Below are 17,964 nucleotides of genomic sequence, written 5' to 3'. Positions count from 1 at the left end.
AGATGTTACATGGTGGGACTTCTCAGCTCCATAACATGTAAGCCAATTTCTTATAATAAATCTCATTATATATAACCTCTTGGTTCTGTTTCTCTGGAGAACCCTAATACAAACACCTTTTTTATGTTCTTTTTTCTTTCCAAATTTCTTTTGGATGTAACCCGTATTTTTGGTTTTTCCATATTAGCTCTATTGAATTATTATTCATTTGTATCCTGCTGCTTTATCCAGGACATTTACAACACACATCCTTAACTTTTTACAGTAGAAAGCAAATTATTACCTTTAACATTTTACTAATATTTCTTAAACTTTAGAGGACTTTAACTCTGCCCTAGTTCCACCTTTTGTTACAGTGTCATATATATTAAATCCCACAAGATATTATTGTTTTTAACAATCACTGTTCATCAATATTTACTGCATGTTTATCATTTCTATGTTCTTCACCCTTTCTGCATTTACTGATTTTTTCATCAGGAATCATTTTCTTTAAAACTCTTAACATTTGTTTGCATTCATGCCAGTTGGTAACAAAATTCTCTGATTTTTTCTTTTTCTAAAAATGTCTCTACTTAGGTTTCTATTCTTGAAGGAAGTTCACTCTAGTTGTGGAATTCAAGGACGGTAACTCCATGCTCCCAAGCAATTTAAAGACATTACTCATTATCCTCTGGGTTTTTATCATTTTTATTGAAAAGTCCATTTTCAGCCTTTTTTTAATTTACTGTTGCTCCTTTGAAGACATTACGTCCACCCATCTCCCAATCCAGTCCTTGCTGCTTCTAAGTTTTCCCTCTGTCTTTGCTTTCCAACATGTTCACATAAGGTGTGTAATTCTCTTTGACTTCATCTTCACTGGCATTCACATAGTTACTTGAATCTATAGGTTGCTGTCTTTCATTGATTTTGGAATATTCTCAGCTATTATTCCTTCAATTTATTGCTACTTTCACACCCTCTCTCCCCCTCCAACTCCTATTACTTACGACGAGCATGATGATTGTGTCCCACGCATCACTTTTGCATTTTCTCTGTTTTCAAATCTATTGTCATTCTGGAATTCAGTTTGGATTTTTTCTATTTGATCTCTCTTCCAATTCACTCATCTTCCATCTGCTGCATGTACAGTCAGGTTAAGTAGTTGCTGGTTTCAGTTACTGGATTTTTTCATCTTTAAAATTTTTACTTATTACTTTTTACCAGATTCCAATTTTCTGGTGAAATTACCCATCATCTCATCTATTTTCTTTATTTTTTCTCTATTTCTTGAATACATTTACCAGATATATTTTAAAGTATTTTTCTGCTCATTCCAATATCTGATTCACCTATATGATATTTCTCTTGTTTAGCTTTAGATTTTCACCATATGGTTTAATCTCTTGGTATACCTAAAAGATACTTATTAAATATCAGATATCACATACCTGTATAAAAATATAGAAGATTCTGGTGATACTATATTACAGTCACTATTAAAGCTTTCTTAGAGTTAAAAATTATGTTTTATTCCCTTTAAGATCATTTTATCATGATTTGGTAGAGTTTGATGGGGCTTTTTTAAAATTTTTATATTGGAGTATAGTTAATTGACAATGTTTTTTTAGTTTCAGGTATACAGCAAAGTGATTCAGTTATATACATACATATATCTATTCTTTTCCAGATTCTTTTCCCATATAGGTTATTACAGAATACTGAGTAGAGTTCCCTGTGCTGTACAGTAGGTCCTTGTTTGTTATCTGTTTTATATATACTAGTGCATATATGTCAGTCTCAAACTCCCAATTTATCCCTCCCCCCAACCTTTCCTCTTTGGTAATCATAAGTTTGTTTGTTAAATCTGTGACTCTGTTTCTGTCTCGTAAATAAGTTCATTTGTATCATTTTTTTAAGATGCCACATATAAGCGATATCATGTGATATTTGCCTTTCTCCGTCTGACTTACTTCACTTAGTATGATAATCTCTAGGTCCATCCATGTTGCCACAAATGGCATTATTTCATTCTTTGGTTTGACATTGTTTCACAACTATTACTGAACTTTGTATTTAAGAGACACCTAAGCCAAACCCATTATTTTTGAGAAAAGAAGAAAATACAGATGTGAGGCAGGAAAAAATTGGTTTCAAATTTCAAACAGACAGCTTAAAAACATACACTTAATATGATATGATGGTGAATCTATGGATCTGATAAAGAGCTACATTTATTCCAATATTATTCAGTGGCCATGTAGACAACATCAGTGAAGAGACAGAGAAAGTTACGATACTTTCTTTTCTTTTATGTTGAGAGGGAAGTTTGTAAGAGGTGGTGCAAAATGATAGAAAAAGAACATAGCTGAGAGTTTAGCTCTAACTGTGCCAGCTTTGAAACACATCTCTGCACTTTGGTTTTTTATATTCATCCATAGTATAGAGATAACATCTTCCCCATAGTATTGTTATGAGGATCAAATATAATTATTGTGTCTGGTACAGAAGGGAAATAAATTCATGGCTATATTCTGAAGCACGGTTTTTAGTTTGTTTGTTTGACTAGCTGGTTTGCTCGGAGAATCCTAAACATGGGCTATTCTACAGCTACAAACAGAAACAGGAAACCTCCATATACAGTACTGAATCTCTGTAAAATAGCTAGCCCTTTTCACATCATTCCCGTGGAAGAAAAATTAAGCCATCAGAAGTAAGAAGAAGAAACTCCAGAGCAACTTCTTATTACCTGAGATCACTGAAGGTCTACCACAGATGCACATATCCTGCAATCATTCTAGAACATGGAAAAACTCCTTAACTCAGCCCTTCAGTTCTTCTTTCAAGGATTTCATGAACTGACCTTTTCATGAGAGCTTTCCTTAAATCCAAGGCTCTCTAATTCCAGGCTTACTACAGAACAATTTAAACCCTTACTTTGTATCATTTTCCCTAAGCCTCATATTTTTTTCTAGACATTTTTATTGCTAGCAACTACAATGTAATGTGACATAGGACCAAAAAAATCAGAGAACTGTAAGAAAACTTAAAAGTCGTTAATAAGAGACACTTAACCCTGACCTTTCTTGAAGTGTAAATACGTTTAAGCTTGATAATACTTAACTTCCTTCATCAGCTGGGAGACAATCATTCATCAACCCGATGGGTTATGGGGTTAAACAGTTCAAGGAGCAGGAGGTATATCAGAAGAAACTCTTGTTTCAATACAGGAAAATCAAATCATAACCTTTCTTCTCATTAAAAACTGAGACAATTCGGCAGACTTTAATGCTATGCCATCACTGCCATTTTCTAAGAAGAAGCCCCATTACGGCAAAGAATGAAATTCGCCTTGGACCCTGGAGGCCATTCAGACGTACAGGAAAAGAAGTGGGATTGTTATTAGTCTCCCTGATAATTACAGTCAAGATCCTAAACATTTGGGGTTAAAAAATCTCATTAATAAGATGCAGACTGCTCGATTTGTATGCTTGAGAAATAGTGAGAGATAATTCATTAGGTCCTAATTGACCTGTCTTCTCCATGGTTCCTTCTAGAGCAGAAACCACCACTTATTCAGTAATGACCCAGTCCTTGTCCTGCTGCTGTCCCAGGTCAGCCACACATCTGCAGGAGCTGCACGAGCTGCTCTCAAACATCAGTGAACATACAAACATAATCACTGAATTGCATTCATTAAGCGCCCTCTGGCCTGGACTGTGCAACACTGGTAAGTTAACATACAAATGTGACGAGGTACCAATTTCATATGGTAGAAGTGAAAACAAATTAGACTTAGCTCAGATATCTCTAAGAGTTATTTATAAGGGAGTAAAAGACAACCAGTTCTCCTGTATTATGTTTCTTGTTAATAGAATGATTCACTGTTAGTACTAGATGTAGTCTGAGGGTCATTGCTCCCTTAGAATAAAATCCAGCACCAGCGTCATCTCGTGTGTATTCTACAAGATGCCAGCCCCATCTCCCTTGATTAGCAATCACACCATCTCTAAAACACACTGCCAGGCATGGTCTTGGATACGCTTATCAATAAAGTATTTTCTTGGAAGACGCAAGTGATTTTAGCTATTAAAATAATGTCTAGCAAGTTTGAACACACAGTTTCTTGGGGGCAGCCATATCATATTTACATCCACCTACTTCATTAAGTAATATGATGTCAAAATGCCCAGACAATTCACCTGGAAAATACAGGAAGCTATCTTGTACAGTAGAGGTAAAATGTCCCAACAAGAATTCCTTATTTTTAAAACATTCATATTTGTGGCATAAAATATTACAGAAAATCCTATTATATAAGCTGAAGTTTTCTGAAAGGATTATGATCATTCTTACGAATTATCCAAACTTCCCAGAATACAAAATTTCACCCAAACTTATTTTCCTAGAATGCTTACAATACTCAGAAGTGGCCCCAAAAACCTTTTTAGATGATTAACCAGATGTTGAGTTGAAAAATATGTTTACCATATTAATTAATAAATATCTAACAGGTGATTTTATTTAATTTTAGTACATTAAAATAGCTAATAAAGTTGCAAAAATGTTCTTCGTAATTTTGTGGAAATGTATTAAAGTGTCATAAAATTCTTTTCAGAGCTATAAGCTTTATTTAGGAGTCATTTTTGTCACTTAGTGGCTCTCACCTGATTCAACCTACAAAATAAGTAGTTTGAGATGAAAAATAAAACAAGCAAGGGATCCTCAGGGTGACGGGGCTGTGAGACATCTGTTTGTACAGCTAGGTGGGTTGCCCTCCATGGAAGCCATTTGCTTCAGCTGTTTCACTACCAATAAGTAGTGGTGGAAAGAGAACGGGCCAACAAGTAAGAGACCAGTCTCCAGGCTTAGAAAATTATCTTCTGAAGAACCTTGGCCGTGGTTACTCACATACAGAAGTGCCCAGAAACAAACAGACCAGAGACTCACTAAGTTTTTTGAGGAAACTGTATGAACAAAATAATCCTAAGTGTAGTTTTCAGAAACCCGTGCCTATTCAAACTGCAAAACAATCCCCTGGACCGTAAATGTTCTCAGGGAGAAGAGGAACTGGAGAAGCCCACCAACGTCCATCCCAGATGTTTCCATGAAGAATAAGAACCAAGGAAGAACCTTCTAGAGAGTCTGTTCAGGGGCCATGGAGGGTGGTGGAGAGGGCATTTTCCCCAGAAAAACAGAACCCGGGGCAGCCAGGTGGGCTAACTGGGCCCCACCTCCCTAGTCACCCTGGACAGCTCCTCATGGACACAGACATAATCCCAGGCTCCACAGAACTATAATGTGAGACGGAGGAGAGAAGGTGCAGAGGTGCAACAAGAGAAAGACAGAGAAGAGGACGGCAGCCAAGAAGCTTCTCCTCTGGCTGTGAACGCCCCCTTTTCCATCAGCTATTCCCCAACACAAAGTTTGGACCAAAGTTGGTGGTAGGAACCAGATACTTCTCCTAGGTAGCAGCTACACAATAAAGAAGGAAGATGTTGCTGAAGGGTCTTGGCTGGAAGAACTCTTATTAAGCGGTGTTTACAGGAAACAGTTAATAAATAAGCCAATCACTATCCATAAACTTTAAAAATATTAATCTGTATACAAAATATTCCATATAGAAACACTTACTGCAGGCTGGCACAAACAAAAATAAGTGCAAATTAAAATACAAGTTTCAAAAAAGATGTCAAATAAATTTAAAATAGTGGGAGGTTGTAATCTTAGTTAAAAGTCATTACCTTGGAGCCTATAGATAAATGTTTTATATATTAAACACAGTAATACCATAACTGCTATTTATCTGGATTAGTAACCAAAAAAACATTGTTTCCCTTTCTCTTTTAATATTGTTCACAAAAAGACTTTGTAAAGAACTCTAAATCAGTGACTCAGTAATCACAGGGCAATCTAAAAAGTAAAATTTTTAATTAGATCAGAAAGATATTTATGGTTTATTATGCTCCTAGAGCACCAAACCTTACTCCACCTACCAGGTATTCCCCACTACATCCCCAAAGCCATGAAATTTGAGGTTTTGTTTCCAGAAAACCTCCATTAAATCTTCAATCTATCATTTTCATTTTACTATAGAAACAAGTATTTTTAGAAGGCCTTAACTATTCTTTTGACCTGTATTTCATTAGTTCATGCAATTTTGAACTAATTAATAAATTAAGAACTTTGAAAACAAAATTTAAAGTGGAAAAGTGCTTGAAACATTGGAATACTTCTCCCTCTTTTAGAAGTTGCTGACCTCATACCTTACTTGAAGCTTATTTCTAACCACCACTCTCCTGCCATTGGTACAAGTAGGGACCCTCACACATTACAATTTAATGAGACTGAGGAATAAGCCATGAGCCTGTACAGGAAAGTATTTCTTGATCCTTCCAATATTTATAATATCGTCTATAGTTTCCGTGTCTAATTAGAGACAGCTAATAATTAATGCTGGTCAATTTGCATCCAGTTAAAGATAATGAAAAATTACAAGTGGAGGAGAGACTAGGTAGAATTACTTGCTCAGCATTGGGTACCTACCTCACCATAAAGCATGGAACACTGTGGTCCTCAAGCTAAGGTGTGATTTCAAGACAGATTTCAAGCAAGAATACTTAAATTCAAAACAAGTGTGTGCTCTTTTTATTTGAGAAGACCTCATATTCCTTCATTCTTTCACTGTATTTTCCTTTCCTAAAGAGCTTTCTTGAATGTAACTGGAATAAAATACACCAAATATATTTAAGGTATACAACTTGATATATGTTGGCACATGTACACATCCATAAAAATACTGCCTCAATCAAGATGAAGAATATATCCATCACCCCAAAAAGTTCTTCTTGCTACTTTGTAGCTTTCCCCTCCCATTCCTCCACCACTGTCGCCAGGCAACCACTGATTTATTTTCCATCATTTGAATATTTACATTATGTAGAATGTTATATAAATGGAATCATAAATATGTTTCCTTTTTGTGTTTTCTTTCATTCATCATAATTATTGTGATATGCATTCACATTGCAGCACGTGTCATCAATTCATTGTTTTTTATAGCTAAGTACTATTATTGAACAGATACACCACAGAGTTTACCCCCTGACCTCTCGATGGAATTTAGGTTGTTATCAATACTAACCTATCACAATTAGCAGTACTGTGAACATTCCTGTATATAGCTCTACTGGGTTACAGCTGTTTCCGTATGCTACTGGAGTCTGTTTGCTAGTATTTTGTTGAGGATATCTGTGTCTACATTCACAAAGGAGAGTTAGTCTGCGAACTCTGCATCATAGTTTTGGTGGCTGTGTTGTTAGGTGCATATAATTTTATAATTTTTATGTCTTCTTGATGGATTGACTCTAGCGTTATAAAATGCCCTTGATTTATCAAACTGTTATCGAATTGTCTCCAGTAATAATTTTCGTATTAAAGTCTTTTTTGTCTGATATTAGTATTAACCACTCCAGTTCATTTTCAGTTGTTTGCATGGTATATCTTTTTACCATTCTTCTACTTTCAATCTATCTGTGTGTTTGATAAACACACAAAGTATGTATATTACTTTCCTATGGCTGCCATAATAACGCACCACAAACTTGGTGGCTTAAAACAACAGAAATTTATTCTCTTACAGTTCTGGAGGCTAGAAGTTCAAAATCAAAGTGTTGGGAAGACCATGTTCTCTCTGGTTCTGGGGAGGATCCTTTCTTGCCTCTCCCTAGCATCTAGCAATTCTCAGCTATCCTTGGCATTCCCTGGCTTGTAGATGCATCACTCCAATCTCTCCTCTCTATTAACATAGCCATTTTCTTCCTGTATCTTCCCTCTGGGCATGTCGTATCCAAATGTCTCTCTTCTCATAAGGACACGAGCTATTTTATTTTATTTTATTTTTTCGGTATGTGGGCCTCTCACTGTTGTGGCCTCTCACTGTTGTGGCCTCTCCCGTTGCAGAGCACAGGCTCTGGACGCGCAGGCTCAACGGCCATGGCTCACGGGTCCAGCCGCTCCGCGGCATGTGGGATCTTCCTAGACAGGGGCACAAACCCGTGTCCCCTGCATCGGCAGGCGGACTCTCAACCACTGCGCCACCAGGGAAGCCCACGAGCTATTTTATATTGAGGATCCACCCTACTCCAGCATGACCTTGTCTTAACTAATTAATCTGCAATGATCCAGTTTCCAAATAAGGTCACATTCTGGGGTACTGTATTTAGAACGTCAACATATCTTTTTGTAGGACACAATTCAACTGATGAATCTGCCCTGGCCCCCCAAAATTCATGTCCTTCCCATACTCAAAATACATTCACCCCATCTCAACATCCCTGAAAATCTTATCCCATTCCAGTCTCAACTCTGAGTCCCAAATCTCATCTAAATATGATCAACTCAAAAAGTCCCAAATCTCACCTTCTAAATCATCTAAATCAGGTATAGGTGAGACTCTGGGTATGATCCATACTGGGGCAAAATTCTTCTTTATGTATGGACTTGCAAAACCTAGAAAACAAGTTATCTGCTTCCAAAATACAATGGTGGGACAAGCAAAGATAGATATTCCTATTCCAAAAGAGAGAAACTGGAAGGAAAAAAGGAGTCATGGGTCCCAAGCAAGTCAAAAGCCCAGGAAACATATTCCATCAGACTTCAAGGCTTTTCAGCAACCCTCTATGGTTGGACACTCGTTTCTCCCAATGACAGCCATGCACTCTGGGCCCATCCTCTTGGTCCCCTGGGTCAGCAGCTCCAATCTCTCTGCCCAAGGAGTTCCTGTTGGTCCAGTCCTCTGCATCCACGTCTCTGCCCTCAGAGTCATTCTTCCTCCATTTTAGCCCATCTCTGTCCCTTGCAATCCAGGCCAGCAGGTTTTTTTTTTTTAAATCTTTATTGGAGTATAATTGCTTCACAATGGTGTGTTAGTTTCTGCTTTATAACAAAGTGAATCAGCTATATATATACATATATCCCCATATCTCCTCCCTCTTGCGTCTCCCTCCCACCCTCCCTATCACACCCCTCTGGGTGGGCACAAAGCACTGAGCTGATCTCCCTGTGCTATGCGGCTGCTTCCCACTAGCTACCTGTTTTATATTTGGTAGTGTATATATGTCCATGCCACTCTCTCACTTCTTCCCAGCTTACCTTTCCCACTCCCTGTGTCCTCAAGTCCATTCTCTACATCTGCGTCTTTATACCTGTCCTTTCCCTAGGTTCTTCAGAACCTTTTATTTTCTTTTTAGATTCCATATATATGTGTTAGCATCCCGTATTTGTTTTTCTCCTTCTGAGTTACTTCACTCTGTATGACAGACTCTAGGTCCATCCACCTCACTACAAATAACTCAGTTTTGTTTCTTTTTATGGGTGAGTAATATTCCATTCTATATATATGCCACATCTTCTTTATCCATTCATCTGTCAATGGACACTTAGGTTGCTTCCATGTCCTGGCTATTGTAAAGAGAGCTGCAATGAACATTGTGGTACATGACTCTTTTTGAATTATGGTTTTCTCAGGCTATATGCCCAGTAGTGGGATTGCTGGGTCGTATGGTAGTTCTATTTTTAGTTTTTTAAGGAACCTCCATACTGTTCTCCATAGTGGCTGTATCAATTTACATTCCCACCAACAGTGCAAGAGGGTTCCCTTTTCTCCACACCCTCTCCAGCATTTATTGTTTGTAGATTTGTTGATGATGGCCATTCTGACCAGTGTGAGGTGATACCTCATTGTAGTTTTGATTTGCATTTCTCTAATAATTAGTGATGTTGAGCATCCTTTCATGTGTTTGTTGGCAATCTGTATATCTTCTTTGAAGAGATGTCTATTTAGGTCTTCTCAGGCTGGCAGTTTTGATACTAGTATAAGTCCTCCAAATTCTTGTCAGTCTTCCACAGGTGTCAAGAAGATCCACTCTATGAGGCACAAGGGTTCTCCAGATATCCTGCCTAGGTAATCACATCCTTCTTCCTGACTTATGGTCCATTGGATCCAGAAGTCACACTCTCTTTAGCAAACATGTGTCCAATCACAGCCATGGTCCTGGTTCCAGAACATGCTATCTGGGTCAGCTGAGAATTGTCCAAATCATCAAATGTTGATTCCTTTTTTGTTTAGCAAGGAGAAACCAGGCTGCACCTTCTACACTTTGCTTGGAAATTTTCTCAGTTGAATATCCAAGGTCATTGCTCACAGGTTCTACTGTCCTCCCAACAGCAAAATACAATTCAAATGAGTTCTCTGTGACTTTATACAACAAAGACCACCTTCCCTCTAGGGTCCAAAAACATGTCCCTCATTTCCATCTGAGACCTCACCAGAGGCACCTTTAACATTCATATTTCTAAGAACATTGTGTTGATGATGATATGTGTGTTCTCTAAGGGGGTAGAAAGCTTTCTTTGATCTTCTATCTTCTTTCTGAGTCCTCACCAGAATTGCCTTTAACATCCATATTGATAGACAATCTCTTCAAGGCAATTTAGGTATTTTTCTATCAAGCACCTCAAACTCTCCTAGCCTCTACACATTACTGAATTCCAAAGCCACTTCTGTACTTTCAGGTATTCTTATGGCAGCAGCACCCCGTTTTCTGGTATCAGAATCTGCATTAGTGTCCTACATGTGTATTCAATTTCCTGTCTTGCTGAATAAGAGCAAGAAATTGGTCAGTTTTTTTTATCTGCTATATCCCAATACCAAGATTCCAGAACACAACTCAGCATATTAGTACTCAATAAATGAATGTATGACATAACAAAATTAAACACAAAGAACAAAGTTGGTGTCATTCTTTTCCTACAGTCATTGAACACTGGGAAGCTTAGGAACAGTAAAAAATTGGGGGCACTTTTCTCTATCAAAATTTATGTATGTTACTGCCCCCCCCAAAAAAATGTGGAGAGTATGATAGTTTCTGAAAATGAATATTTTCTATGCTGGAAGGACCAAGGATGTCACTCCAAGCCATGACAGTACATCTGGTCAATTCAAGAAGATAATCAGTTCATTTAAAATGCTTGTTTTTGATATTGACCAGAGAAGGTAAGTCAACTGTCAACTTCATCTCTATCCTTACTTGCAACCTGGCCTTACCCAAATCTATTTCAAATCATCAGTTAAAATATTTTTAATTTTTTTCAATATTCATTTTTCTCAGTCTTCTGACTAAAAGTCAGAAAATATAAAAGGTGAGAAAGCTACAGTAAATAAAACATGGTAATGTTTTGTCAGAAGTCAAATGTAGATTTAGTAACAGTATACTTCCTTGCCTTCCTCTACTGATAAATTAATAGCAACACTGGGTTCAACCTATTTACTTAGAAAGATGATTATGTTTTACTGTGGTCAGTAAGTCAATTAGTTTGCATTTCATTATATTTACTGTGTAAGGAAATTAGCACAGCTAAAAATATCCTTTTATGAAACCTAATGAATAAGAACAAAATGAAAAATAGAGTGACATAGTATACCAATAAAGTTTTACTACCAAAACAAAAATGATACTTGGGAAAATGTAATATAAATCTTTAAGCAGGATATAATTATACAGATTAGAAAAGACTGGAATATTATTTGAATAAACGGTCACAAGGACACTTTCATATCAAGTGTACAAAATTAAAATGAAGTTAAAATTTTTTTAATTATCTAAAAAAAGGTCTTCAGTTATTCTGGAAAATATAGGCACCAAGCCCTTCTCTTTTCTCATTGAGCTAAGTCAGTCAAGAAAATAAAAGTATTAGGACCAGAAGTGTCCTGAAAATGTAAATGTTCAGCAAATTTTTCATTCATTAAAGAAAACCCGCCTCCTCATTTTTATCTACAACACATGGAAAATTAGATAGAGTGGGCAAGAGAATCTCAACATAGTTTCAGCAAAAGTGTTGCTGAACTCTCTGAAATTTAATGCATTAACGTGAAGATGAGCCAGACGTTATTCAACTTAACCTTCACAGTTACCTTCTGAGATAGGACTAGCCGGCTTTATGTAACCTGTAGTCTTGTTTGGGGACATACTGTAGATGAGGCAGGAAGGAGGTAAGTAGATTCAACTAGTTAGCGGAAGAGCTGGGATTTGAAAGGATGGAGTTTGACTCTAGAATCTTCACCCACCAACCACCACCCGCACGGTGTGTGCAGCCAACCTAAGCACAGCCTTTGACCCGGTGAGCTCGAAGTCTGGGTACATTTCTGTATATGGAATGCTTCCTTGAAAGCAGCCTAAGAGGGAGAGGGAATGAACAGGGTGACAGCAAAACGTTCACCCAAACTGACATGCTAAAGAGAAGGTTGTTCCTTGAAATCCTTTCAACTTTCCTTTCGTTTTAGTACTTTTGTACCAAACAAAGCCTGCAGATCACCAAAAAAAAAAAAAAAAAAAAAAATTAAAATTAAAAATAGACCATTGTAGTAGAAGAAAAAACCTTTAGATGAATTGATCTCAATGCTTTCTGTCAGCCTATGTCAAATATCAGCTGGGCTTCCACTATCAGCATTTTCAATCCTAAAACTCTTGGTGATTTAATACTAATATTATGTTAATACTGATACGTTAATTTTAGCACGTGTTAACATTAACACTGTTTACTAACATGACTTTCATTGCAGTGAAATCTGAATAGTATTTCCTTAAGTAAATATCCTTCAAGGGGGCTTCCCTGGTGGCGCAGTGGTTGAGAGTCTGCCTGCCAATGCAGGGGTCACGGGTTCGTGCCCCGGTCCGGGAAGATCCCACATGCCGCGGAGCGGCTGGGCCCGTGAGCCATGGCTGCTGAGCCTGCGCGTCCGGAGCCTGTGCTCCGCAACAGGAGAGGCCGCAACAGTGAGAGGCCCGCGTACCGCAAAAAAAATAAAAAATTAAAAAAATTTTAAAAATATCCTTCAAGTATAAAAAATTGAATTGTGTTATCTATGAAATGCCATATGTACATTGTATTGTTTCTTTGTCAGATTTTTTAAAGAAGTTTAATTCTGCTGTGGAATTGAAGGGAATGAAACATGAAATGCATGAGAAATAGTAAGCATGGACAGTAAGTTAGTAGCTGATGAAATTATCAGTGAAGCTCATGGGCTGTGTGGGGTACAGAGAATGGATACACAGCAGCTGGTGAGCCACAGGCAGAATCCATCAGACACTTAGATGGTAAGTTAGTAACTTCTGAAACATGTTAACAGTAGACTGAATAAATAGGAAATATGATGGAACAAACAGAAGTGTTACATCTAAATAGGAAGGCTGGAGAGACCAGATTACGATCACACCACCTCCAGGCTGACAGCGGCTATCTCCAGAAAAGGCACACATGGGTCCTTCTCAGGAGGGTCTCGTTCTAGCCCCATGGGCTCTAAGCTAGACCATGAATAAAACCCATGGCTGCTCAGCCGTCTAAGTGCCACGCAAGCTGCATGGAGCATTGAGGCCTCTGCTTTTCCCTGATAGGCAAGTGTAGGTCAGAGCCCAAGATACCTTCCATTCCTAGGCCTCCTTGTTCAGACCTCCATGCTAATTCTTGTAACCACACCATCAGTGAGGAAGGCTGATGGGCAGAGAGACAGGAGGTGGGAACACTGAACACCCCAAGACTCAGCCTTCCACCATCTGGCATCCTATCCCATTTCTTTCTCCTTGCTTTTATTTTTTTCAACCTTTTATATAATTTCCATTCTTTGCTACAAAAGTACTAACATAGTGAAAACGTTGAAGAAATGCTAAAGTTAAAAAACAAACAAACAAACAAAACTATGTGATTCAAGCAATTTTATATTGTCTGTGACCTTTCCATTCTATCATCTCTCTATGGCTTGCCCGGTAGTATATCTTGAGGCTAGCATTTCATCAGGGAAACTTTCAACGTGATCCAAATTTTTAAAATAAATTTAGAGATGGCTTGCTGCAAATCAGTAAAAGATTGACACGTGAAGATGTAAAATTACTAACCTTACTGTCCAAATGTTGAAATGGCATTGAGCTATTACTATGAGCTGAAGAAAGAAAACAATACTAATATCACAGACTACTTCAAATATTTAAGTTTTAGGGTAAAAAAAGAAAATGAGAGAGAAAAAGGACACTAAAAAGGCACAAAGAAATACAGTCAAAAGTATCATTATGTTTTAGAATTTATTTCTTTCCTGCAAGTTTCAAAACTTCCCAGCTTGTATTTTTAAGCACTTGAATGGGTAAATGGACTTCATTCATTCATTCATTCATTCCCTCATTCAACAAATGTTTGGTGGCCTCCGATTACATTCTGGGTTCACCGCTAGGCCCTGGAGATTCATTGGAAATACAATCTCCATCTTCAATAAGTCTATCTATGTATTTGTCTTTCACCTTCCAAATTTGGGAATTTTGAAAAATATCACAAATTTTTCCTTCGTGTTTTTCTCAGCATCCAGTTGGCATTTTGCACTATGGTCTAGCACATTCTATACAATGTAATCTTAGGAAGCAGTAACAAAAGTGCTATAAGAAAATACAAAATGTCCTGAGTGATGGGTCCCTTTACACTGTTGACCAAAGGAGAAAATTATGTTTGGTCAGTTCAGAGTGATGCTTCCCAACTGTGACTGTGCTGACCAATCCCGCGTGGACTTTGTTGAAATTCTAATTCAGCTGGTCCTGAGGGGGACTAAAATTGCATTTCCAGCAACACTGAGTTGCTGGTGCATGGACCACACATCTAGTAGGAAGGCTGTAGATGACAGCATTTTACATCTTTTGCTAAATCTACCAGTTGATGTCAAACATGACCAGCATCGGTTTTTACTGCCTGCTAGCCTCTTCTCCCAATATCTTCATTCAACAAGATCTTACAATCACCTTCCATGAGTTCTTTACAGTAAGGAAATCAGAGCCTGGCAAGGGGGCTTGAAGTATAAACGTGTAACTATCTTACAGCATCATTATAACAGGATCCAAAAGTATAATTTTGCTATTTCATCCCAGAGCCTTCTCATCCCTCTTTAAGGAAATTTCTGAATTTTCTAGGTTTGCCTACTCAGTAGCTGGACTTTGTTACCCTGATCAAAACAGGAGCAGAGAGAAAAATGAACCTAGGCCAAGAGAAGCTACATTAATACACACCATAGAAAATTGATCCAGCATGCATGGGTAAGAGGAGGAGAGAGTTGTAACACGCACTGAAGACCAGAGATTTTTAACAGGATGACAGTGGGTGAAAAGAGACTCTTGTAGAGCAGTTTCCTTATGAGAAAAACCTCAGAAGAAAAAATTAGTTGGGAAAAGAAGGATACAGATGGATCAAGAACAAAGTTGGAACAATTTGAAGTACCAATAATGCAATTCCCACTTGATACCCCCTTAAGCAATTTGTATATGGACTTAGATCACTTTTCAAGGGTTTTTCCAGTTGAACTGTTTACATTTCTGAGCTGACACCACACTTTACCCCAACTTTACCCCAATCACACAATTAAAGAGTTAAAATTGTCACTGTCCCTTAGTTCAGGCTTTTAGAATGTAAATTCTTTCCTTTTCACATGCAGTCGTTTATTTACTATCCCTCTAAAATTGTTAGATGCAATCAGATCTCCTCAGCCTGTTTTAAAATGTGTTTTTCAGACATAAATGTATTCATCATGAATCCTCCCTCACAAAAATAGTTGTTCTGATTTTTGAATAAATTTTACAGTCATTTTCAGTATCATTCACCAATTTGAAACTCCTTAATTACACTCAGTGTTTAGAACCAAATATAGCATTGCTTCTGAGGACTTGTAAAGCAGATCTGTGATTTCCCTTGATGCCCAGAACAAAGTTCACTAAGAAATAACTCAATTTTTATAAGTCTTCATGCTTCCAAAGCTCCAAGCTATGGTGCTGAGGACACGGTGCAAACAGAAGAAACAGGACAACTTTGTTCTGCCATCAGGTGCCCAGTCATGGCAGAGATGGGGGATGGGGGTGTCTCACTGGACTCACAGGGACCAGCAACCTCATCTCTGCTAACAGGCAGGACTGTATCACCTTAGCTGTGCCCCGCCTCCCTGTGCCATGGCAATTGTTCAAAACATTCCACAGAGCCAGGCTCTGATTCTAGCCATGTCTCCTTCATTGCAACCACTTTCTTCTACTGTTATCCATTCAGGGGGACATTTTTTAAGATGCAGGCACCAGAGAACATAGTCATCTAGTCATCCTATTCTCTTTTACATCAATCCTTGCAGCGTGGTGTAGAGGGAAAAAGATATAATTGAAGTCAAATAGGCTCTGTCAGTTTCTAACCACCTTCCACCAATGTTCAGTTTTCTATATAAGCCTGCTTCCCACACCTTAATGTGCATAGAAATTACCTGGAAATCATGGCGAGTGCATATTTGATTCCAGTGGCAAAGGACAGGACCAAGATCCTGCATTTCTAGCAAGATCCCCAAAGCTGCCAGTGCCGCTGGTCTGAGGACCACATTCCAAGTATCAAGGTGACGAAGACTCATGTACTTTGAGTTCTTTCAAAAAAGCTGCGACATTTCTCACAAAATGGAAACTAGAGGGTGAAGTTCCAACGTTCCTCTGAGTTACACTTAGAGATGGGTCTGGAGAAAGACCGATATTAAAGTCTGTAACAGCCAAAGGAAGGGTCTAGGATGATAAAGGGTTGTGAGCAACGCTTGTCGATCTGCAGAACCCATGAGAGACTGTGTAGTGAGATACTGAGAAAACAGACAGGGTCCTTGTCACAGAAGAGCCCTGCTGAGGACTGCTGGCAGCAGTGACCCTATTCAGGGAAGCTTCTGGAAACCATACACGGGAAGCAACAAAGAGGGCAACCACCGGGAAGGGCACTGAGAATGCTGTTTGGGGGCCTAATTACTCAGAATTGTTGGCTTCAAGATATCTCTATGCATCTCAAAGCAGAGTGAGGGGTGCTGGTCTTTGAGCAGAGGGTGAAATGACAGGAGGTCAGAGTTTTCTGGCAAATAGTTGATGAGATTGGAAGCCCAAAAATTGTGCGTGGAGTGGGGAGTACCTGAGCCAATAACAGAGGGTCCCAAACAATCCCCAGCCGTCAGCTTTTCAGCTGAAGCGCACATCCCGTTCAACAGCGGTGACATCTAGCACTACCTAAACTCGCATGGTCCCCCTGCCTCTACCTGTTCCATCTGTTCTGTTACTGAGCTGCTCCTGGAGCTTGAAAGTCCACCTTCAGCTTCTGACCGTTCTGGGGACCTACTTGTTTACCCATCCTTGTTGCCCTTCTTCCTCCGAATCCCAACCTACTACTCCATGAGTCATCAGCAGATTGCATTGCTGGCACACCGAGAGCTTATTGCTAAATGAGCCATATAAACCTTATTTAAAGTATTCCTGATCTTGCAGCCCACGGGAAACCTGCCTGTCAACTGTGCTCTGAAGAATTATTGTCCATGTACTATTACCTCCTCTGGATTGCCAGTTAGTCATCTATTTTAGCAATCCTCTGCTAATGCCATTAGGCTGGGACTTATTCACATGCTCTTGGAGAGATGTTTTATCAAAAGCACTGCTAAAATCAAGATAAATTATGCCTTGTTTGCAAGGCAGAAATAGAGACACAGATGCAGAGAACAAACACCAAAAGGGGAAAGGGGGGGGGGGGGGGGGGGGGGGTGGAGGTGGGATGAATTGGGAGATTGGGATTGACATATACACACTAATATGTATAAAATAGGTAACTAATAAGACCCTGCTGTATAAAAAAAAGATAAATTATGCCTTCATAAATTAACTTAGTTACTTCATCAAAAAAATTCAGATTAGTCTGACATGATTTATTTTTAGAGAATCCAGGCTAACACCTGCTCAACAACCCAGATAATTGATTTCATTATTTTAGAACAGATTTAACATAGGAGCTCAGTTTGCTAAGAAAAGTTCAAATAATTGACCGATCACCTTCTCCATTAAGAGTCCAGAAAAAAAAAAAATCACAGGGAATACTAGTCTCTTAACTATATGCAAGAACAGAGTT

Source organism: Monodon monoceros, unplaced genomic scaffold, assembly GCF_005190385.1.
Source record: "Monodon monoceros isolate NGI ecotype Baffin Bay Population unplaced genomic scaffold, NGI_Narwhal_1 Super_Scaffold_5, whole genome shotgun sequence".
Classification (NCBI taxonomy): Eukaryota; Metazoa; Chordata; class Mammalia; order Artiodactyla; family Monodontidae; genus Monodon; species Monodon monoceros.
The sequence above is the reverse complement of the archived record's forward strand: the minus strand, read 5'-3'. Positions refer to the sequence as shown.